At 44.0% G+C, this 24,591-nt stretch overlaps 1 protein-coding gene across 1 annotated transcript in view; it reads left to right on the top strand.

The window, feature by feature from the left end:
* klhdc8b (kelch domain containing 8B) overlaps positions 1–24,591 on the top strand; it is a 129,999-nt gene that overhangs the window by 51,831 nt on the left and 53,577 nt on the right. The window lies entirely within an intron of this gene.

Here is a 24,591-nt window from a genome sequence, read left to right as displayed (position 1 = left end):
GTTAAGTATGTTTTATGCTGAGAGTTTCACAGTATTCACTCCCATTTCATCAATGTTGTTAATTAATCTGTTGCTCATAAGGGGGTGGAAAGTGCCACAGGTGATTTCAGTAATCAGCAAGCAGATATTTTAGCTATGCAAGACACCTGTGAATATCATTGGCGCATATCTTCTGTAACGTTTCCTTAGTTACTTGGGTTGTAATGTTTTATTTAAGTAAATTTAGTCCAAGGCAAAAAAGGATGATTAGAATGCTTCCCTTTTTCTGAACACTGAAGTATCTATTAGCACTGAAGTACCTATGGGTCGATCAAGATCAACTCTAGCTTTCTGCTGTGTTTCTAGCTTTTTATTTTTATTACTGCTATTATTAAGAATATTGGTGTCATAATTTAAAGTCACAGGTACCAACTAACACTGAAACTGCACAGCAAGCAGAGACATAACTCAGCTTGATGATTGAATTCTCTCGTCTTGCCTGAGCTATATGAATATAGATAGCTAGAGAACAAACAAAATATAGTTACTCAAATCTTCCATGCGAAAATTAAAACAAACACGCTGAAATATACTGCAATAATATCTATTGTAGCTTGTGCCTCAGTCTGCCTAACTTCCCATCAATCTGAAGGTTTCACTGTGCATTGCTCATGCAACAAAAACAACTTATATTAATATAGCAACTTTAGCATAATTCAACATCCCAAGGTGCTGCACAAGAGCATTATAAAACAAAATTTGACACAGAGACACATAAGGAAATATTAGGACAGATGGCCAAAAACTTGGTGAAATAGATAGGTTTTAAGGAGTGTCTTAAAGGAGGAAAGGGAGGTAGAAAGGCAGAAGGTTAGGAAGGGAATTTCAGTGTTTAGGGCCTTGACAGCTGAAGACAGTCTCCAATGTGGAGGGTTTAAAATCAGGGATGCTCAATAGGCCCAATTTAGAGAAGTATAATATCTTAAAGGGTTGTTGAGCTGGAGGAGATTACAGAGATAGGGAGGGACAAGACAATGGAGGGATTTGAAAAAAGTAAGATGAGAATTTTAAAATCCAGGCATTGCTTAAACCAGGAGTCTGCACAAGGGTGATGGGTGAACGGGCTTGGTGCAAGTTAGGACACAGAGTTTTGGATACAATGCTGAGCCTAGGCTCAAATCAAATCCAGCCTAATCTCTACAAGTTTGTCACATTTCTGAGATGTACAATATTGCTACAAATTACTCCGCCTTCCAGCAGAGGTAAGGTATTGTGAAGTATACAGGAGATCTTTGCTGAGCAACATTTTGGGTACTAAAGCAAAACTTTGAAGCTTTGGGAGGGGAAGTTAGAATGTTCTTTATTAAAGATTGGCAATTTTTTAAGATAATATAGCACAATATTAGTGTGGATCAGAGGTTTCACAATAGACTCGAGAAAGGAGCAGCAGCAAGCTAAGGAAGCCTAAGAAGATGATTGTGTGCTGAAGCCACTATAGCCAGGAAGACAGGTACAGGAGTGTCATACTGCTTAGCACTTGTACAGTTGGTCACTATTATTTTCAACTGTAGCAACACTGATTATTTCACTCGTGTACTGTCACATTAGAACTGTGTGGCGTAGGGACAGAACATTCTATATTTGTTGCAAAATTATAAAAGTGAGCATAAGAAAACTGGAAAGAAAATAACATTAAAAATAGGAGCAGGAGTAGGCCACTCGGCCTCTCGAGTGTGCTCTGCTAATCAATAAGATCATAGCTGATCTGATCATGGTCTCAACTCCATTTTCCTGCCTGTCCCCCATAACCCTTGACACCCTTATAATCAAAAATCTGACTAACTCAGCTTTGAATATATTCAATGACCCAACCTTCACTACTTTCTGGCATAGAGAATTTCAAAGAATATTGACCCTCTGCCTCTGAAAGAAGAAATTCCTCTTCATCTCCATCTTAAGTTGTAGACCCCTTATTCAGAAATTGTGCCCCCTACTTCTAGATTCTCCTGCAAGGGGAAACATCCTCTCAGCATCTACCCTTTCAATGCCCCTCAGAATCTTATATGTTTCAATAAGATCACTTCTCATTTTTTTAAACTCCAATGAGTATAGGCCCAACCTGCTGATGCCTTTACTCATAAGACAACCCCTTCATCCCAGGAATCAAAGGTGAAGCTTCTCTGAACTGCTTCCAATGCAAGTATATCCCTCCCTAAATATGGAGACTAAAACTGTATGTTATCCAGTTGTAGCAAGACTACCCTACTTTTATACTCCATTCCCTTTGCAATAAAAGCCAACATTCCATTTGGCTTCCTAATTACTTGCTGCACCTGCATGCTAACATTTTGTGATTCATGTACGAGGACACCTAGATCCCTCTGTACTGTAACATTCTGTAGTTTCTCCCTATTTAAATAATAATCTGCTTTTGTATCCTTCCTACTAAAGTGGACAACCTCACATTTTCCCACCTTATACCATCTGCCCAAATTTTTGCCTACTCACTTAATCTCAATATCTCTTTGCACTCTTATTGTGTTCACCCCACAACTTAATTCCCTACCTACCTTTGTATTGTCTGCAAATTTGGCTACAATACACTCTGTCCCTTCCTTCAAGTCCTTAATACAGATTGTAAATAGTTGAGGCCCCAGCTCTCATGTCTGTCGCATCCCACTAGTTCCAGTTTGCTAACCTGAAAATGACCCATTTATCCAGACTCTGTTTCCTGTTAGTTAGCTAATCCTCTACCAATGCTAGTATATCACCCCCAAAATCAACAGCTCTTGTGAAAAACACCTTTGATACGGCACCTTCCAAATGTCCTTTAGAAATCCAAATACACTACATCTACTGGTTTCTCTTTATCCACCCTGCTTACTACATCCTAAATGAACTTGAATAAATGTGTCAAACATGATTTCCCTTTCACAAAACCATGTTGACTCTGCCTGATTATATTATAATTTTCTAAATGTCCTAATACTACCTCCTTAATAATGAATTCTAATGTTCTCTCGATGGCAGATTTTAGGCTTACTGGCCTATAGTTTCCTGCTTTCTGTCTCCCTCCTTTCTCGAATCGAGATGTTACATTGGCAGATTTCTAATCCACTGGGACCTTTCCAGAATCTAGGAATTTTTGAAGGTTATACCAATGCATCAGTTATCTCTGCAGTCACTTATTTTAAGACCCTAGGATACATGCCATTAGGTCCAGGAGACGTGACCGTCTTTAGTTTTTTTTTTATTAATTCATGGGATGTTGGCATCACTGGCTAGGCCAGCATTTAATACCTATCCCTAATTGCCCTTGAGAAGGTGGTGGTGAGCTGCCTTCTTGAACTGCTGCAGTCCATGTGGTGTAGGTGCACCCACAGTGCTGTTAGGGAGGGAGTTCCAGGATTTTAACCCAGCAACAGTGAAGGAATGGCGATATAGTCCCAAGTCAGGCTGGTGAGTGGCTTGGAGGGGAATTTGCAGGTGGCGGTGTTCCTATGCATCTGCTGTCCTTATCTTTCTTGGTGGTAGAGGTTGCGGGTTTGGAAGGTGTTGTTAAAGGAGCAACTGGTGAGTTCCAGTAGAGCATCTTGTAGATGGTGTACACTGCTGCAACTGTGCGTCGGTGGTGGAGTGAATGAACGCTTGTGGATGGGGTGCCAATCAAGCAGCTTTGTCCTGGACGGTGTTAAGCTTCTTGTCTGTTGTTGGAGCTACACTTATCCAGGCAAGTGGAGAGTATTTCATCAAACTCCTCACTTGTGCCTTATAGATGCTAGACAGGCTTTGGGGAGTCAGGAGATGAATTACTTGCCACCGGATTCATAGCCTCTGGCTTGCACTTGCGGCGATGTCCTGGAGTAGAGATGATTTGTCTGCAAGAATGACAGCCATCTTTCTTTGTGCTAGGTATGACTCCAGCCAGTGGAGAGTTTTCCCCTGATTCTCGTTGAGTTCAATTTTGCTAGGGCTCCTTGGTGCCACACCTGGTCAAATGCTGCTTTGATGTCAAGGGCAGTCACCTTTTTTTTATTCTTTCACGGGATGTGGGCTTTGCTGGCTGGGCCAGCATTTATTGCCCATCCCTAGTTGCCAATGAGAAGGTGGTGGTGAGCTGCCTCCTTGAACCGCTGCAGTCCATGTGGTGTAGTACCACCACAGTGCTGTTAGGGAGAGAGCTCCAGGATTTTGACCCAACAATAGTGAAGGGACAGGGATATATTTCTAAGTCAGGATGGTGAGTGACTTGGAGTAGAACTTCCAGGTGGTGGTGTTCCCATCTATCTGCTGCTCTTGTCCTTCTGCATGGTAGTGGTTGTAGGTTTGGAAGGTGCTGTGGAAGGAGCCTTGGTGAATTCCTGTAGATATTACTCACTGCTGCTACTGTGTGTCGGTGGTGGAGGGAGGGAATGTTTATGGATGTGGTGCCAATCAAGCAGTCTGCTTTGTCCTGGACTGTGTCAAGCGTCTTGAGTGTTGTGGGAGCTGCACTCATCCAGGCAAGTGGAGAGTATTCCATCACACTCCTGATTTGTGCCTTGCAAATGGTAGACAGTCTTTGGGGAGTCAGGCGATGAGTAACTAATTACACAATTCCTAGCCTCTGACCTGCTCTTGTAGCCACAGTATTTATATGGCTAGCCTAGTTCGATTTCTGGTCAATGGTTACCCTCAGGACGTTAATAGTGGGGAATTCAGTGATGGAAATGGCATAGAATGTCAAGGTGAGATGGATAGCTTCTCACTTTTTGGAAATGGTCATTGCCAAACACTTGTGTGGCACGAATGTTACTTTCCACTTGTCAGTCCAAGCCTGGATATTGTCCAGGTCTGGCTGCGTTTGAACATGGACTGCTTCAGTATCTGAGGAGTTGTGAATGGTGCTGAACATTGTACAATCATCAGCGAACATCCCCACTTCTGAACTTATGATGGAAGGAAGGTCATTGATGAAGTAGCTGAAGATGGTTGGGCCTAGGACATTACCCTGAGGTACTCCTGCAGTCCCATTAGTTTTCCTAGCACGTTTTCTCTGATAATCTGCCTCCCCTTTTCCCCTTGATTTTCTGGCTTTGAATTTCCTTAAGAAATTGGACATTGTGTCCAGTGGGACTAACAGGGGATGCAGATACCTGGTTTTCCGCTCTCCCCACTGTTCAGTGCTAGAGTTTCAATGGGAGCTGGGATGAGAGGGTCTTGCATCCACCACCTTACAGGCTGACATCAGTAATGGAGGTGACACGAATGGGATGACATTAATGACCAGAATTTCAGCTAGTTCCTACTCCAATATAATGTTTGCTGGTAAAATGGAAGCATATCTTACATTGAACAAGGTGGACATGGGGCCACAGGATTGTTTGAGGCCATTTCCTTGTGATGTACTGGTTTAAGGAAAGCAGTCTGTTTAGAAAAAAACAACTTTGCTTCTTTATTTGAATGATGTGTCAGACTCTCTGTCCGAACCCAAGCATCTGTCCACCTTTGCATATATCTGCCTTTCCCCCTATATAGCAGGCACTGCATGGGTGCCTGGCAACAACCTGCTAGTTGAAACATTGTGGGAATTTCTAAAGGATCAAGCTCTTACAACACTGACCGATCTGAAGTCCTGGTGTTTTGATCTCAACGTCTGTACTGCACGTATGGTTCATTCACCTCCTGTGCCTCCATGGCAGCTTCAAAATGTGGACTCACTGACAAGCAAAGTTCATTTTACTCAAATTTTACTTATTTAGCCATTTTGTAGTCAGGGATTTGATCTGCCATGCTATTTCTGCTTGAATTGGATAAGAGCAAAATACTGCGGATGCTGGAAATCTGAAATAAAAACAGAAAATGCTGGAAAAGCTCAGCATCTGTGGAGAGACAAACAGAGTTAAGGTTTCAAGTCTGTATTACCCTTCTTCAGAGCTAAAGATACGTTTCAGTACAGACTCAAAACATTAACTCTGTTTCTCTCTCCACAGATGCTGTCAGACCTGCTGAGTTTTTCCAGCATTTTCTGTATTTATTTCAACTTGAACTGGAGATAGTGGTTTCCCGCATCCTCCCTACCCCCCAATCCCATGGGCCTCTCATTCCACTCCCTGCTTTATAGAAACAGTGAAAAAAAAGCAGCATCTGTCCACAACAGTGCAGAACAGTTATGACACCAGGGCCCAAAACCATTTCTTATTTTATCGGTAATGCAGTTCACCATTCCTGTTACTAAGAATAGTCAGGGTTAGAGGCTGTGTTTTATCCACTCTACTCAAGAGTGGGGAGGAGATTACACAGATCGACTTAAATGTCAAATCTAATAACATTTCCTCCATTTTCTAGTAGCTTCCCTTCTAATTAAAGTCGCATTCACCAAATTGCATAGCACTAAAGGTTATTCAATCATTTGAATGAGAATAAAGAGATAGAATTGTCAATTTATAATGCCTTTTTTTATCCTTTTCAGTTCTCTCTTTCACCGATTGCTTTCAGCAGTTTCCAGCTTGCTCATTATCTACATGATAATTGCACTGTAGTTCTGTGACCTCTGAGGGATATCAATCAATTTTATTGAAGAAAACTACAAAAGAAAAATAATTAAACAAAACTTCAGCTGAATTTTTTTTCTTTTCGAAATGTAATAAATACTGTAATTTTTATACTCTTGTGAATAAAGGTCATCTTCTTGAATGCATCCTTCTCATTAGTATATCCTTCAGACATTCGACTCCTATGATTATTAGTATATTTTTGAGATGTATAGTGCAGCCCTCCCACTAGGAAATGGATTTGGATGTAGCCCTTCCTCCACCTATCTTGTGTGTAAACATGTATGTTTGTCAGATAATTCCGAGAAAAAGGGAGTCGTGTCACAAGAACATCCTAAGCTGAAAGCACAGAAACAGCAACTTAAATAAAGGTGAAAAAGAAAATACAAGAGAAAATGACAGATTAAAGAAAAGCTTGCAAATAGAGCAATGGAAGAATGATGTTGAAGTGAATTGTTTTCGTTCTTTACTAATTGCTTAACTTTATTCAGTAACGTTTTTTGCCTTAGGAGATCATTAAAAGAAGTCCTGTAATGGTGTAGGTTAGCTCAGCTTTTTAAAGAGCTTCATCAGGCATTTTTATCAGGAAAACCCTGGAAGTGGCTCTCATCATTAACTGCTCAACTGTCCAATCTCTTCATTTGCATTGTACTTATTGGGAGGAAATATAGAGACATGCTCCACGAAGCAAGGGGTGAATGGGAAAAAAAAATAACTACCCAACTAAGGAAAGAAAGACCTTGGCCTGAATTTCGTGCCTGTCGAGTGTGTGAGGTGGGCGGGGCTCGAAGCAGCCCTGATTTCCACTTCTACCCACGAATGTCGAAACAACACTATTTCATACTGGCCAATTAAGGGCCAGCCAGTGTGAAACATGCCCCACATTAGAGAAGGGGCTGCTGGCAGGGGCAGGAACATGGCGGGCACTGGGCCCAATGGGGACCAGGCAGGGGTTTTACTTTGGCTGGGGCATCACCCTGATGGCTGCCAGGAGTTCCAGAGGAGGTACAGGAAGCTTTCCAAAACTAAGCTGAAGGCATGGCATTAGCACCCGCTTGACACGCCAGGCAGGAAGGCACTGCAGGTGGGCACTCTGCCCCCCACTTCTTGGACGAGTGCCTGCACACTCTCCTGGAGGCAGCGAGTGCCAGGTGGAACATCCTGATGCCATGGGATGGCAAGAGTAGGCCACCTCACCAAACAAAGAAGGCCTGGCAGAAGTGGCAGCCCAGGCCAGCGGGCACAACGTGGTGAACTGCACCTGGATTCAGTGCTAAAGAAGCTTTAATGATCTTCTTCGTTCAGTAAGGGTGATGCCAATTGGGCTTGATACTGTGTGGAGAAGTTTTGGAGGGTGGCTGTCCTTTTTGGCGCTCAGGGCTGTGAGATTCAGAGTAAGAAAAGGCACATGTACCTGTGCCTGCTGAGGCTGGGAGATCAGACAGATAGCCCTGGGTGTATATAAGGGATTGCAAATATAATGGACACTTCAACCTGCTTCCGGCAAGGGGGATTTGTGGGGGGGTGGGGGTGGTGGGGTGGTAATGATGGGAGAGGGGCAAACCTGGTATGGTGCTGCAGGGAGAGGGTGGATTAATGAATGAACCTTTGTCCGTACAGAAGAAGGGAAGCTTTTTGCTGTTGAGCACACAAAAATGGGTGGTGGGGTGGCCAACCTGCTCACGCTGAGCAAATGTGAGATGGATGCCCTAGAATTGGAGTGTGTGCGCATACCAAGGTCATCAGGTGACGGAGACACAGGCATCTCAGAGGAAGGTATGAGTCCAGCATTCAGATCTGGGACAAGCGGAGTCTGCAAACAATGTAGGATCCTCTCATCTCAAAAGATAACTTCTAAGCAAGAATCCTTAGTCATCCAGCAATGACAATACCACCATGATATTGCTGTCCATAGTCCCACCTGCATGCACATTAAATATGTGTTGATTGATGCCACTGACATATTGTCTTCTTCCCATCATCCTCCAGAGGCACCCAGGACCACAAGGACCCTCAAATGACACCAGAGGAGGAGCTGCACATGGATCCATTTGCGTCACACCCTCTCTCACTGCCGAGCACCAGCTCAGATACAAGGTCGTCGGTGGGGGCTGTAGTTTGTCAGCTCAGATGGTTGTACATGAGGATCTGGCAGAGATAGAGAATGCCCAGGGCGTGAGCTGTTGGAGGACTGCCGGAGACCAGGCTGAAGTTGAGTCCAAGGCAGAAAATGAGCTTCTGGAGTTGTCCATCAGGCAACAGATGCTGGACATGTGGGGAGATCTGGCAGAGATCCTTGTGAGTTTGCATGCCATGGTCTCTGTCATGGAGGAGTCCATGAGGAGATTGAGCACTGCGTTGACCCTGAGCACCGAGCTCACAGCCTACCCTGTTGAGAAAGTGGTGCCTCTCACGAAGAGGCAGATCCAGGAACCGAATCAGGGGTTCCTGGGGTTGTGCTTGGACCTGTACACCTAAACATTGGCCTGAGGTCACTGCCAGTGTGCATGATGGAAGAGGCACCTAGTCTCCCTGCTTGGTGCCCGTCCATCAGTGGTGAGCAGGGAGGTCCAGACGTGCCTCACGCCTCTGTGGGCTCCTCTTACGGCACTCTGGATGAGGGCGGCAGCTCCTCCGCCCTTCTGCCAGTGACCATGACATCTTTTGAGGCTGCGACAACAACCACGATGAGTGCCCAGCCATGTCGCTGGTATGACCCTCCCAGGCGGCACCTTCTCAAGCCCCGCCAGCCACAGGACAACCACCAATGTCACCAGGGTCGACAGGACAGCATAGTCAGCAATCTGCCTCCAATGCCCCTGCCAGTGAGGGAGGAGGTACTTTAAGTGTAAGTTTAAGGCACCATGAGCACAGGATTGGGTCATCACGATGACATTCTTTCATTTCATCAGTGTTATGCATTGTTTTTGTGTGACAGTAGCAACCGTATTATGTTATGTTCCTTGTTTGCAACTCTGGTAAAGATATAAATTAAAATTTTGTTTCAATGCCCCAAGTGTCCTTCATGTTTCCCATAGGTGCAGGCTCAGCAGTGCCTTATGATAGACGACAGGGGCAGCAAATTTTATTACAGATGTTGTGAGATGACATTGGCATCATGCGATTGCCTCCTCAGGAAGGAAGGAGGTGATGCCCTTGCAATGAGATCAAAACCATGCCTTGGCGGCCTAGCTGAAGGTGTGTTTAATCAAGGCCTCCCTGGTGTCCCTGCCTCGCTGAAGGTTCCTTAAGTTTGCCTCAATGTTCTCATCCTGTGTCCACCCGGGCTCCTCATCAGATCCATCAGTAGAGTCTTCCTCTGAGGCCTGTGGAGCTGCCTCGCTATCCTCATCCTTCAGTGGGTCCCCCCTTGCCAATGCCAGGTTGTGCGGAGCACAGCAGACAATGATGATAAGTGACACTCACTCTGGAGGATATTGCAGTGCACCCCCCTGATTGGCCCCAGGTAGTGAAACCTTATCTTCAGCAGACCAATGGTCCTCTCAATCACCACCCTTGTGGAGGCATGACTCTTATTGTATCTCTCTTCCACCTCTGTCCTTGGGTGCCAGAGTGGCGTCATGAACCACCTTTTCAAGGATATCTTTTGTCACCTAGCAACCAACCATCCAGCCAAGCTGGAACCACCAACAGCCTTGACACCTGGCAGTGTCACAAGCTACATGCATCATGGGAGCTGCCAGGGTACCTTGCACAGACTTGCAGAATCTGGGTCTTATGATCGCATACTCCATACATTCGTGGATCGGTAAGCCTTTCCTTCATGAAGGTACCCGGCTGACCCATTGGCACCTTGATGGCCATGTGACTGCAGTCTATGGCACCCTGGATGTGGGGGAACCCAGCAATAGCTACGAAGCCTCTGGCTCGTTCAGCTAGGCTGGCTTGGTCCGTCTGGTAATGACTGAATGTGAGGATCAGTCTGAACAGAGCGTCAATGACAAGCCTGACACAACTGTGGATAGCTGATTGAGCACTCCACACAGATCCCCCACTGACCCCTGAAAATTCAAGATGCAAAATAATTGATGGCTGACGTGACCTTCAGATCCACTGACATTGGGTGCCACACAGTTGGAGGTGATGTCCGGCCCAATCCTCTGGCATATTTGATGTCACTTCATCCCTAGAGAGGCAGAGCCTCCGGCAGCACAGGACCTCAGACATGTTGAGGTAGCTGGATCACTGCCTGTACAGTCTGGCAACAGAATAATGACATCTTCTGTGGTCCCTTCTGCCTTGCTCTCCCTGCTGGCCCTGAACCCCCTGTGCCTGAGCCTCTTCTCCACAAGTCTTTTCCTGCGACGCAGCCTGTGGACACCTGGCCTCCCCTCCATCCTGCTCTCTCTTCCTCAGAGGAGGTCCCTCCAGCAGAGTACACAATCCCCATGTGCTGAAATGCAGATTGCACTGCCCCGTGCACTGAAGGCTGCACTCGGCAGAAATGGTCCAAGAGAGGTGCCAGAACAAAAGAGGCCTCAAAACAAAGCGACGACTGCAAATCACATGGGTACCGCAAAATTGCCTTCAGTTGCACTTTTAATTGCCTGAAGTGACTGATTAATTGTCAGCAGTCGCACTTCCTACTTCCCTGCCAACCCTAATATCGGGCAAGTGAGCGAATGACGTTGTAACGTGCACCCAATGTCTTCTCACACAAGTTTACACTCTTTTGGGTTGGGCGTATGTCCGCTACTACCGTGTAAAATTCCCGTCCTTGTATTTATACAGTAAGTCAATTCTAATAGTCCAATTTTTAAGGATCCCATATATTCCTCCTTGCAAGCATTATTATTGTTTGATCCCTGAAGGCAGCAAAAGCTGTCATCCTGCGACTAGAATTAGATTATCTTGCAGATTTTCTAAACTTTTGACTAGCATATTCCCTCATTGTTGTTTTTTATATATGCGTTTATTGTGCTGGGATAGTTTGTTATCTTCTATTGAAAGTATAGCAGAACAGAAAATGCTATTTCACAGTTACTGATAATAAGACTGCTTGGTTGAATGGGTCACAAATTACTTCAGCAAACCAGTAAGATTTCACTGTGGGGATTATGGATTCTTCTACAGCATCTAATGCCATGCTTGCCTGCAGTTTGCCACAATGCACGACAGTAAGGAGTTCCTCTTGCTTGTGACATCTCTCTGTGGTAACAAGTTTTTTTCAGGGTCAGGTGCCGGTAAATTAAAGAACTGGAGTTTGGTTAAAAATTATGGGATATTCTTTCATGTGCAGTACCAAAGTGGTAGTACAATAAAGCCTTAATGCGTCACTGATTTGTCTAGTTAATATTAATTAAATTCAAGCATGCTTCTTTGCTAGTACTGAGCAGACAGTTCATGTAAATCGTCTCACTTGAAACAGCAGTTCTGCATTATTGCTCCTATTAGTAAACAGGACACAATTCCAGGAATGTATTTACAGTGCACGATACAGCACAACTTCTGGTATCTGCTTTGTTGCAGTCTTGTACAGATCAGCCTCAATTATCTTCAGTTGCTCTCAAACTGGGGTCAATGGACAACTATGGGTCAGTGGAGATTTTCCAAGGGTTCCATGATGCAGGGCCAGCCTTTTGGTGTGCAATGTGGGTGACTGCCTAGGATGCTGGAGTCAAGAGTAAAGGAACGATCAGTAGCCAGTGGCTTGGTCTTCTGCCCCTGTACTCCTGCTGTTCTCCTGCTGTTTCTGTGCTCCTGCTCTCTCTATGTTCATGCTCTCTCTGTGCACCTGCTCTCTCCACGTATGTGCTCTCTCTGTGCACCTGCACTCCCTGTACTCCTGCTCTCTCAGTGCACCCGCTCTCTCCATGTTCCTACTCTCTCTGTCCAACAGCACTCCCTGTGCACTTGGTCGTCCCCTGTTTCTGCTCTCCCTGTACTCCTGCTCTTTTCCTGCACCCTCTGTGCACCTGCTCTCCCTCTGCTCCTGCTCATTCCGTTTTTGCGCACTCCCTGTGCATCTGCTCACCCCATGTTCCTGTCCTCCCTGTACTCCTGCTCTTCTCCTTGTTATGTTACAGCAGATGGTAAATTCCGAGTTGCTCAAGTCCCAGAGGGAAACTTGAAACAGCTGCCAAAACTCTTCTGTAATTCATATTTTATTTTGAGATGTGTACCTTGAGTTCAGTAGTAATAAGTCCACTGAATCTTAGAGGTTTTTTTACAAAACTAAATTAAACGCTCATTAATAGAAGAAAAGATTTTAAGCACATACATAAGTCTACAAATTACTACTGTAATAACTCCTAAATCCATTAATTAATCTGACTTCCAGTTACACCTCTGTTCAGGCAACAGTGAAAACAAATAAATTTCAACAGACCCAGGCAAAGCACGCAACACCCTGGACAGTGATATTCACAGTGAGTTTTCTTAGTTTTGGTTCCTTTAGACAGCAACTTGATGCATAGAGGCTGGAAGCTTTTCACACTTGTTAGATCTTAAAATGGCTTCCCCCTTACACATAATCTCATCTCCTTTACACATGTTGCTCCTTTTTCAATGTAAATTCCATTGTTCCAATATGTCTTTGCAACTTTACCTTTCTCATAACATAAATCTTTCATTCTACTGATATCATCAGTAACCTTTGGGAAAAATAAACACACTATTTGGCTGAGCTTCTTGTGGTTAGGTGCAACATCTTATCATCTCTTTGAAATTCAAACTACTTGTAATTTATCTAAAAATGAAAATATTCCTCATACCTCACATTCTAAAACTTCAGCCATGTTTACGTATTTAGCATTTCAAACCGAGCTTCTCTCAAGCTAGCTCAAGATAACTCAAAAGCTCCAGACCAGCTGCCTCCAATTCAATTAAATCCCCCCCCGCCCCGCAACACACATTCACACAGAGAAAATAATCCAAACCTCACCATTAATCTACCTTTACAAGAATCACGATATTATGAAAATTATTATATTTTCAGGACACCCCTCTCCTTACTGGAAAATGAACTGTCATAATTTAAAAAGACACCTTCATTTTCTTAACTCATCTTACATTACCTCCTATACTTATCGATGTACTCACACTATTACATTACCAGATGCATACATTAACATAATATATATATACAAATCCTTCCTATCAACAAAAATCATTCCAGCCTAAAGTCCAGGGCCAGGATTTTCCCCCTGGTGATTTGGGGGTGGGGCCCGCTCGCTGAGGGGAAAATGACGTGGAGGCCATTGACAGGCTATTTAAAGTAATTAAAGACCTGCCCGTCCAACCTTAAGGCCAGGAGCCCCAGTGGGCTCCAGATTATTGATGAAACTTCATCCGCTGGCGGGATGAAGTTTCATGTCTGTATTGTAAAAAATTAATAAACTGTATGTGTTCTTTATTAACATGTCCCATCTCGTGTGACATTGTCACATGAAGGGGACATGTTAATAATTTTTTAATGTTTCTATTTTTAATGTTTTTGACACTCTTGGTATTCTCCCTGAGACAGGACTTTGCCACAGGGAGAAGTGTGCTCTTTCACATGCATGCGTGAAGGAGTGCACTTTGACAGCTGGGGATTCCCCACCCCTGCACAGGAAGCGCATAGTGCTTCCCATCGGGGATGCCGCTGGGCGGGCCTTAATTGGCCTGCCCACTTAAAGTGGCGGCGGGCCCCGTTTCAGTGGCAGAGGTCCGCTGCCCGCCCGCCTCCATGCCGATGGGGCCCGCCCATCATCCAAGGGCAAGATTCTGCCCCAGGTTTTCAAATGTCCAATTTTCCCTTTCAGCTTCAAACTCTTGACAATGCATCTGCAGTTAGATTTTCTCATCCAGCCACATGTATAATCTGTAAGTTAAATATTTGCAGTTGTAAACATCACCTGAATAGCCTTGCACTTCTGTCTCGAAATTTGTCCAGAAACTTCAAAGGATTGTGGTTTGTATAAACTATTGTTTCTGATGAATTTTTTGCAACGTATATCTCAAAATGCTGCAACACTAACACCAGACCCAGAGTCTCCTTATCGACCGTTGAATATCTTCTCTGTTGTACATTCAACTTCCGTGAAAAATACCCTATCGGTTTCTCAATTCCAGTGTCATCTTCTTGTAACAATATGGCTCCAATGCCTATTTCACTTGCATCAATGGCTAACTTAAATTGCTTGGCATAATTGAGTGCTGCCAAAACTGGTGTCGTAGTCAATAGTTTTCAAACTATCAAATGCCTTCTGACACTCCTCTGCCCATTGAAATTCCTTTTTTAATAATTTAGTTAATGGAATGACCACACTGCCAAAATTTGGTACAAATTTCCCGTAAAGCCCATCCATGCCCAGAAATCTCAAAACTTCTTGTTTTGTTGAAGGCACGGGAAAATTGATAATAGCCTTGACTTTCAGATCTTTCGGAGCCACCTTACCATGTCAATGGTATAGCCTAGGTATGTAACTTACACTTTTGTAAATTCTCTTCTGGCCAAGTTCATCACCAAATTAGCTTCTTGTAATCAACAAAACAATTCTTCCAGATGTTGTAAATGCTCCTCCCATGTTTGACTGAAAACTATCAATTCTTCAATATAAACAGCACAATTGCTCAGTCCTGCAGTTAATTTGTTTGTCAGCCTTTGAAATGTTGCAGGTGCATTTTTCATACCAAACAGCATGACTTTAAACTGTTATAGTCCATCTGGTGTCACAGAAGCCGACAGCTCCTTTGCTCTCTCTGATAACGGTACTTGCTGATGTCGTCTTAGCAAGTCAATGTTTGTAATAAATTTTGATTGTCCCACTTTCTCAGTACAATCTTCCTACCATAGTATAGGATATGAATCTGTTCTTGTCACTGCATTCACCTTTCAATAGTCCACACATAGCCTTTGTGTTCCAGCTGGTTTCAGTACCAGTACAATAGGTAAACTCCAGTTACTGCATCTAGACTCAATGATATCATTTTGAAGCATGAATTCAATTTCTTTCTGTATCTGTGATAACTTTGCCAGATTTAATCTGTAAGAATGTTGCCTTACCAAAGATAAAACTTCCACAGACGCATAGTGTATAGCTAAATTTGTCCTCCCCAACTTATTTCCGCAAATAGCTTTGTGTGATTGCAATTGCTTCCCTAAATCACTTTGACACTTGTCTGGAAGGTAACTCAATATTATATTTAAATTTTCAAGTACCTCCTCGTTATCCAATTTGATTGGAGGAAAATCAATTTCAGAATCCTTCTTTTCTACTTCTTTCTCATTATCTACCACCACTAATACCTCCTTTTGGTCCTATTCCCTGTCAAAGTACTTTTTAAGCATATTTACATGGCACACACTCTGCTTCTTTCTTCTAAGTGGAACATTTATTAAATAATTTACTTCACTCAGCTTCTTTTCAATCATGTAAGGCCCACTAAACCATGCCTTTAATGAGTCACCCAGCACTGGTAACAGAACTAGTACTTTTCCCCAGCAACAAAATTACAAGGTATAACTTTCTTACCTGCCTTCATTTTCATCACTTGCTGTGATATCTTTAAATGTTCCCTAGCCAACTCACATGCTCTATCCAATCTTTCTCTGAAACTTGATACGTATCTAGGAGAGTAGTTTCTGAACTTTGACCCATCAATTTCTCATGAATCAATTTCAGTGATCCCCTCACCACATGACCATAAACTAGTTCAAAAGGACTAAAACCAGTCAATGCATTAAGAGCATCCCTAATAACAAACAGCAAGAATGGAATTCCCCTATTTCAATCCTGTGGATAGTCCTGACTATATGCCCTCATCATAATTTTTAAAGTTTGATGCCATCTTTCGAAAGCCCCTTGTGACTCAGGATGGTAAGCTGTTGACTTAAATTGTTTTATCCCAAACTGCTCATTATTTCCTTAAACAGTTGTGACATGAACTTTGAACCCTGATCTGATTGTATTTCTTTTGGTAAACCATATCTTGTAAAAGATTTAGCCAACTCCTCCACAATTTTCTTTGTTGTAATATTTCTCAAAGGTATCACTTCAGGAAATCTTATAACCTTGTAGACACATCCATTATTGTCAGTAAATACTGATTACCACTTCATCTTAGGGAGGGGACTCACACAATCAATCATGGCCCTAGTAAAAGGTTCGTCAAATGCTGGATTTGGAATTAAAGGTGTCAGCTTAATCACTGCTTGTGGCTTCCCTATCACCTGACATGTGTGATATGTTTTACAGAATTTGACTACATCTCTGTGCAATCCAGGCAAATAAAAATGTTTTTGTATTTTTTCATGTGGCTTTTTAATTCTTAATTTTCTCCCCATTGGAATTTCATGAGCTATTCTCAGAATTTCATTTCTATATCCAAATGATATAGCAATCTGAAGTAGTTACCTCCAGATTGTATTTGCTGAAACATGAAAAGGCCTCCATTTTCTCATGAAAACATTACCATTAAGGTAATAACATTCTGGGATACATTTTGCCACTGTTTCTGAGTGAGCTGACTGATATAACCATCTTATTTACATAACCTTTTTCTATAAATCTATCAATTGTCTTGAGTTAAACTCCTCAGCTGCATTGTCTTTTAGTCTTTTTTCCTGAACAATCTTATCAAACACAGTGTCAGCTAATTGGGCTTCCACATTTTCTTTCTGCCTATGAACTCCCTGTTCTTCTTGGTTCAACCTATGAGCACATGATCTTGTTATCATACAATCTGGAAACAATCCAGGATGCTCTCTCTGGAACCAACTCATATGCACTTCCATTGAAGACACCTCTATAGGCTACTGAACTGCCATAGGCATCATCCACAAGTGTGATCCAGCTATATCATTACCCAAAATAAATTGAACCCCTGCAATGGGAAATTTTTCCACTTCTCCAACAAGCACCTCACCTATTTTCCACTTACTCTTTAAATTTACCTTCCACAATGGAATAGGTTTAGCATCTCCATGAACCCCATTTATTATCACCTGTTCCTGCAATACTCCCTCTGAACAGCAAATGTCACTATCCCACAAGATTAAGAATTGACTAGCTCCTGTGTCTCTTAAAATTTTAACATCCTTTTCTACTACACCCTCTACACATGGAAAGACTTTCCCTTCACACACAACATCTTTAAACATTTCTGCAACCTGCTTCTCAGAATTCTATCAGGTAAACTGTGAACACATACCCACTCCTTTACCTTTCACTGATTCTCCCTGTTTTACCTGCATACAAACCATTGGCTTTTCCTGTGCCTGAACTTCAGAACCCACAGTACTTTTACTTCCAGTACTTTTCAGCACCCCTATAATTCCAACAAATTTTCCCTGTAACTTCCAACACACTGACTTTGTGTCCAACTTTATAACAATGAAAACACCTCAATTTTCAAGTGTTACCTCTACCCTGAGCACCTTCCTTTTTATTCTGAGAAAAACCTTCCTGGGAATTTCCACCCACTCCTTCTATTCTCTGACTATCCATCTTCCTTTCATCTTCCCACTTTCTATCATTCCCTGATTTAAAAGGGTGATGAGAAAAAGGTTTAGCTCTATTAATTATTTCATAATCATCAGCTATCTCTGGTACACATCTTATCATTTTAACCCTCTGTTCCTCCACATGAGTTCTCACTACTGAAGGAATTGAATCTTTAAATTCTTCCAAAGGAATAACTTCTCTAAGAGTTGTATATGTTGTCTCTATCTTTAATCCCCGTATCCACCAGTCAAAATTACTTTGTTTTACTCTCTCAAACTCAATATAAATTTGCCCAAGCTGCTTTCTCATATTCCTAAATTTCTGCCTGTATGCTTCAGGAACCGACTCATATGCACTCAAAGTAGCCTTTTTTAAAAACCATATCACAGTTCACCGACATTTTTTCTGACAGTGAAGCATAACCCTTATATGCTCTACCCACCAACCTGGATTGTAACAACAATGTCCAGTTTTCCTGTGGCCATTTCATCTGTTTAGCTATCTTCTCAAATGAAATAAAGGATGCTTCAACATCTCTTTCCTCAAACTTTGGAAGAGCTTTTACAAATTTAAACATCTCTCCACTGGGTTTTAGGTTAGGTAAAGGTTTCTTCCACATCAGAACGTTCCTCAGAATCTGAGATCTCTTTTTTAACCTAAGAGGCTTTTAAACTGGTATTGCCTTTCTCGTTCCTTCTCTCTTTCCCTTGCCTCTCTTTCTTTGTCTTCGTCTCTTGCCTGGAATTCCAGTTTCAGCTTCCTTTGTTTCTCCTCCTTTTCCGCATGCTCCCTTTGAAATGGCCTTTCTTTTTGTGCTGCGTCTAGTTCCAGTGATCCACCCCTTGGAGAACTCAGTCTTTTGGATATTCCTTCCAATTTCAAATGCTGTGCTATGCCTTCAATTATGCCTGATTTCCTTACCCCTGCAGATAATCCCAATTGTAACAAATCCGCCAATTCCATTAACTTAACTTAATATACCTTTTAGTGAACCAGCCAAAGTTATAACTAGAACTCCCAGGCAAGTATTAACAACTGCCAAAGACATGTTGCAATCTCACCACTTCAATTTATATATATTTCGAGACGTGTGCCTTGAATTCAGTAGTATTAATACCACCGAGTCTTAAAGGTTTCTTACGAAACTGAGTTAAACATTTATTAATAAAAACAATGATTTTAAGCACGTACATAAGGTCTACAAATTACTAATATGATAACTCCTAGCTCCCCTAATTAATCCAACTCCCAGTTACACCTTCTTTAAGGCAACAGTGAAAGCACATATGTTTTAAAAGATCCAGGCAAAGTAACGCGATATCCTGAGCAGTTGAATTCAAAGTTAGTTTTCTTAACTTCAGTTCTTGCAGACAGCAACTTGAGGCTTTTTACGCTTGAGTTAGATCTTAAAATGTCTTCTTTCCTACACACAACTTCATCTCCTTTATACAGATTTCACTTTTGAATGCAAATTCCCATTGTTTCGCTATGTCTTTGGACTTTACCTCTCTAATAATATAAGTATCATAGTACAAATTTTACCAGTAACCTTTGGGATAAATAGCACACTGTTTCTTAACTTCTTCTGTCTAGGTGAAACATTTCAGCCCCTCTTTTGAATTCAAGCTAGTCTTGTTTATTTAAAAATGCAAATGTTCCCTTTACACGTCACATTCTAAAACTTCACCCATGTTTCCCTACTTAATATTTCAAACCTAGCTGATATTCTGATATATCAAAGCCTTCAGAACAGCTGATTTTAATTCAATTAAGTCCCCACCACACACACACACACACACACCCACACACACACACACCGACCCATAGGCCCAGACCCCCCCTATTCCTCACACCTCACATTCTAAAACTTCAGCCATGTTTACATAATTAGCATTTCAAACCTAGCTTCTATTTTGATAACTTAAAAGCTCCAGACCAGCTGCCTCCAATTCAATTAAATCCTCCACTCACACATCCACACAGAGAAACTAATCCAAACCCCACTATGAATATACCTTTACAATAAATCACAATAATATTATGAAAATTATTATATTTTCATGACATCCTGCTCTTCTTCTGCACTCTCTGTGCTCCTGCTCTCCTTTTGCTCCCGCTCTTTCTGTGCTCCTGCTCCCTCCATGCTCCTGCTCTTCTCCTGCTCACTCCATGCGCCTGCTCTCTCCATGCTCCTGCTCCCTCCATGCCCCTGCTCTTCTCCTGCTCGCTCCGTGCTCCTGCATTCTCTGTGCTCCAGCTCTCTCCGTGCTCTCTCTGGGCTCCTGCTTTCTCTTTTTGTGCTTCCCCAGTTCATCTGCTCTCCCCAGACCCCACCCTGTTTCCTGCCTTCTCCAAGATCCTGCCAAAAATCACCAAACCCTGCAGTGAGGAGCAGGTACACCCATCTCAGTGTTATCTGTAAGGACAGACCTATTTCTTAAAAGCATTATTAAAAATGCACAAAGCATGGAGAAGTAGGACCACCAAAAGAGCAGGATCATAGCTGGTGCATGAGGGACAGTAGGAGCACAAGGTTGAGTAGGAGAACCAAGAGAACAGGAGCACGAAATGAACAGGAGCATGGAAGGAGCAGGAGAATGGAGGGAGCAGGAGCACGGAGGGAGCAGGAGGATGGGGAGAGCAGGAGCATGGAGAGAGCAGGAGCATGGAGTGAGCAGGAGCATGGTGAGAGCAGGAGCACAGAGGGAGCAGGAGCACAGAGTGAGCAGGAGCATGGCGAGAGCAGGAGCACAGAGACAGCAGGAGCATGGAGAGAGCAGGAGCACGGAGGGAGCAAGAGCATGGAGGGAGCAGGAGCACGGAGGGAGCAGGAGCACAGAGGGAGCAGGAGCATGGGGAGAGCATGAGCATGGAGGGAGCGAGAGCACAGAGATAGTAGGAGCATGGAGGGAGCAGGAGCATGGCGAGAGCAGGAGCACGGTGTGAGCAGGAGCACGGAGTGAGCAGGAGCATGGCAAGAGCAGGAGCACGGAGGGATCAGGAGCACAGAGGGAGCAGGAGCACGGAAGGAGCAGGAGCATGGAGAGAGCAGGAGGATGGAGAGAGCAGGAGCACAAGGGGTATCTGGAGTACCAAGAGAACAGGAGCACTGAGAACAGGAGCACTGAGAGAGCCGGAATACTGAGAGCACACCTCTATTTTATGACTATTAAATAACATTATAATTTAGCTTGGGGTCTGTGATTACTAATCTGTTTGAAAAGGGGTCCTTAGTGTGAGAACCACTGACCTAATTGAATAGCAGTAGAGGCTCGAGGAACTGAATAGTCAATTCCTGTCCTCTTGTTCTTATCTGATATTCACATATCTTTCAGCTGCATCCGTTCCTCTTTGAGGGCATTTTGAGCTTGACAGAATAACATTGGAATCTGTTGTAAATTTGCTTTGGCCTTCAATGAGCTTTTGGCAATCTGTAGATATAAAGTTTTTTGTACGAATGTGAAGAGTAGCAGCCTTTCGTCTCCTCAATTAATCCAACCCTTGCAGAAAGATAAATACAGTACAGCATAAAACTGCCAATTACAGGAGCCACCAAATTTTCATCCCCATTGCTGGCATGCTGCATTGTTGACCTGTTGGATGGTGCCTTAGGGTGACATCTCCTTTCAGATATCTGATGCAGCACCACCTTGGCTTCAGCAGCGATCAAGAGGAGGCTAAGAGCTGGGGTGCAACATAACTAATCTGCAGACACATACCTGCACCTACAAGTCTCTCTCCCTTTATCCTGGTGCTGCGGCTTCTTATTTCCAAACCTTTTTTGTCTTGACAAAGATTGCTGATTGGTTGAGATGCCTTTTTATGCTCTTTAGAAGCTGTCTACATTTTTGAACACCTCCCTGTGACTCTTTCCTTTAATTTGTATTAGCCCAATTTTTTCAGCCTATCAGTAGTGTCACCCCTAAAGCTAGTGGAGTTTGTACCTAGAGTTGTGAATCAATTTGGATACAAGTACCCATGAAAATTGAGTGCAATTAACATGGGATTAGACCAGGCCTTAAGGCAGTGAAAAGTAAAATGGTGGTTGTACGAACAACATTGAGACAGTTGGGAAAGGGGCTGCTTGGGGAACAGTTAAGAGATTTGCAGGGGGAATCTATTGAACCCTTTACTGGTGGGGTCCTGGGGAAGGTTGGGTACCCAAAAGCTTCCTAGAATAAAATCAGACAGTCTCCACTGTTCTGCTATGCCCCCTGCCCTTCACCTCCTCTCCCCCATCTTAGGAGTAGGCCTAGAAATTCAGGAGCAAAATACTGTAGGTGCTGAAAATCTGATATAAAAACTGAAAATGCTGGAGATACTCAGCAGGTCTGGCAGCATCTGTAGGAACAGAAACATAGGCTAGGATTGTCCACACTGGGCCTAGGTCCTGTGGCGGGGCTGGGAAGTGGGAGTATTTCCCTCTGGGGTGCAAAACATGAAGTCGCGCCGAATTGTGCGATGCTGAGCTCATTAGTTATGCAGCCGGAGGTTTCTTGACCTTGTTAGTGGTGGAGTGGGCGGGAAGTCACACACCCCACCGTCATATCCAGGCACCGGGCCCTGACTCTGAACTGCGGACCAGGAAATGGCTTGGAGACCCCAAACAGCACCGGCACCAAGATTCAAGGATGCATCCCTTGAAGTACTGCTGAACACAGCGGAGGACAGGAGGGATGCCCTCTATCCTAGGGATGGACGGAGGAGGCCCACCCAACTCACCTATCCTGCATGGGAGGCAGTTGCCAGGGTGGTGAGTTCGAACAGTACACACGAGACAATAGCCCTGCAGCACAGGGAAAGGATGAATGACCTCATCTGCGCCGACAGGGTAAGAGAATCCTCTACTGCTCAAACTCACCTCACTGAATGGGAACTGGGACATGGGCCTCAGTGGTTAGGCCATCATCTGTGCTGCCCACATATAAAGGGTTTCTCAATGTGATGCCTCATAGCCATATTGCAGTCCATGTAGTCTGCAGGTAGAGAGGCGATTGTGGATCCTTGGCCACACAGAGAGCTCATATTGTGGAAGGGATTTTGAGGGCTCTGGCATAGAAACCACCAACAAGCACAGCTGATGCCATGCCTCCCCGTGCCTTATCCTTTTATCTACATGAGCTCACTACTTGGACTGTGCTGTCAAAGGGCCCAAGTAGACTAGCTGCAGTGCATCTTTCATGTGGTATACAGTAACCAGTGGGTTGCTGCTGTTGACTGGCAGCATGTGTATGCCACCTGCTTCCCAAGTGCTCTCAAACCATCCTCTCTCCTTGAGCAGGACAAGTTTGTACACAACAAGCGTGAGAGAGAGACGATGAGAGGGGGCATGGCTCAACTATATCAGGATAGGTCTGCTGAGCTGGCAAGGGAGAATCGGGACCGGGCATTTGGAGATGACTTAGACACCTGGCCTCCATTCAGTAAGGAACAAAGCTTAATGTCTCGACCTAGAAACCTAAGGGTCATGTGTGGCACCTTTTTGGAGGCAGCCAATGCAGTTACTCAGTCTCTCCTCTCGCAAATGCAGGTGTCAGCAAAAAGAGGGTGAGTCCAGAACCTGAACCTGACTCTACCACCAGCTCCAGCCCACAGAGGAGCGAGGGTGATGTGGGCAACGACGAGATTGCACCTGTAGAGCTGTCATAGCAGTCACCTGCACCCTCCACCAGTCCAGAGACACACACCTCGGTGGGTACGAGAACTAGTTCAGGTAGGGTCTCACATTCTGGTGGTCACCACACGGACATGTTGCCGCAGCCAAGCTCACTGGCACTCGGAGGACTGCTGGGGAAGAGGTCCCTGAAAAGTCTGGATCAGATGACGAGCCTCTGGGAGCAGTCCTAAACAAGACGATTGAGATGCAGCAAGAGGCAGCGGAGCATCAAGCAGAGGTGTTGGAGGCATTCAACAGAGTGGTGCATGAGGCAGAGGAGTGTTTGTGCCTGCTGTCTGATGAAGTTGTGGTGACATGTGTGCATGATGAGGCCTCCATGAGGAGAGCGAGGGATGCAATGGAGACCCTTGACCAACAGAATGCCAGTTTCTGATGGAGATGATGCAGACCTGCATTCCACCATAGTTTCCATGGGTGAGGTTTCGCAATGGCCACACAAATGGGGGACAGGACACCTTGACCTCCATCCATGTGCCCCTTCTCCTCAATGAATCAGGGAGGGGCCCTCGGGAACCCAAAGGGACGAGGAGTAGCAGGCAGACAACCCTGGGACCTCCACTCAGGACCCTCGGAGGCTGTCCGGCCCTTCGGCTTCCCCTTTGCCTGTGATCTCATCAGTTTCAGCCAGAGCAGGAGACCCAAAGTAAAGTGGGCCCTCCAGGCCACAGAGAATACAGAGAGCGCCCGCCAAAGTCATCAAAGACAACAGGGCATACTGGTCAGCAGACTGCCTCCACCCCTGCTGCAGATGTTGCTGTAGCACCTAGACGCAAAGAAAAATTAAGCAGATCTGATGTTACGTGTGGCTTCATGGTTTCACTATCATTGTTCAATGTTGATATACTTTTGTTAATACATGGTCACTTGCTCTTTTAGAAGGTCTGATGTCTTTTCATTGTTTTTCACAGACGTTAAGACTGCGCACACCCTCTATGTTCAAGGGGACAACCCA

Source organism: Carcharodon carcharias, chromosome 7 (assembly GCF_017639515.1).
Source record: "Carcharodon carcharias isolate sCarCar2 chromosome 7, sCarCar2.pri, whole genome shotgun sequence".
Classification (NCBI taxonomy): domain Eukaryota; kingdom Metazoa; phylum Chordata; class Chondrichthyes; order Lamniformes; family Lamnidae; genus Carcharodon; species Carcharodon carcharias.
This window is presented reverse-complemented; position numbering and strand designations above follow the sequence as displayed.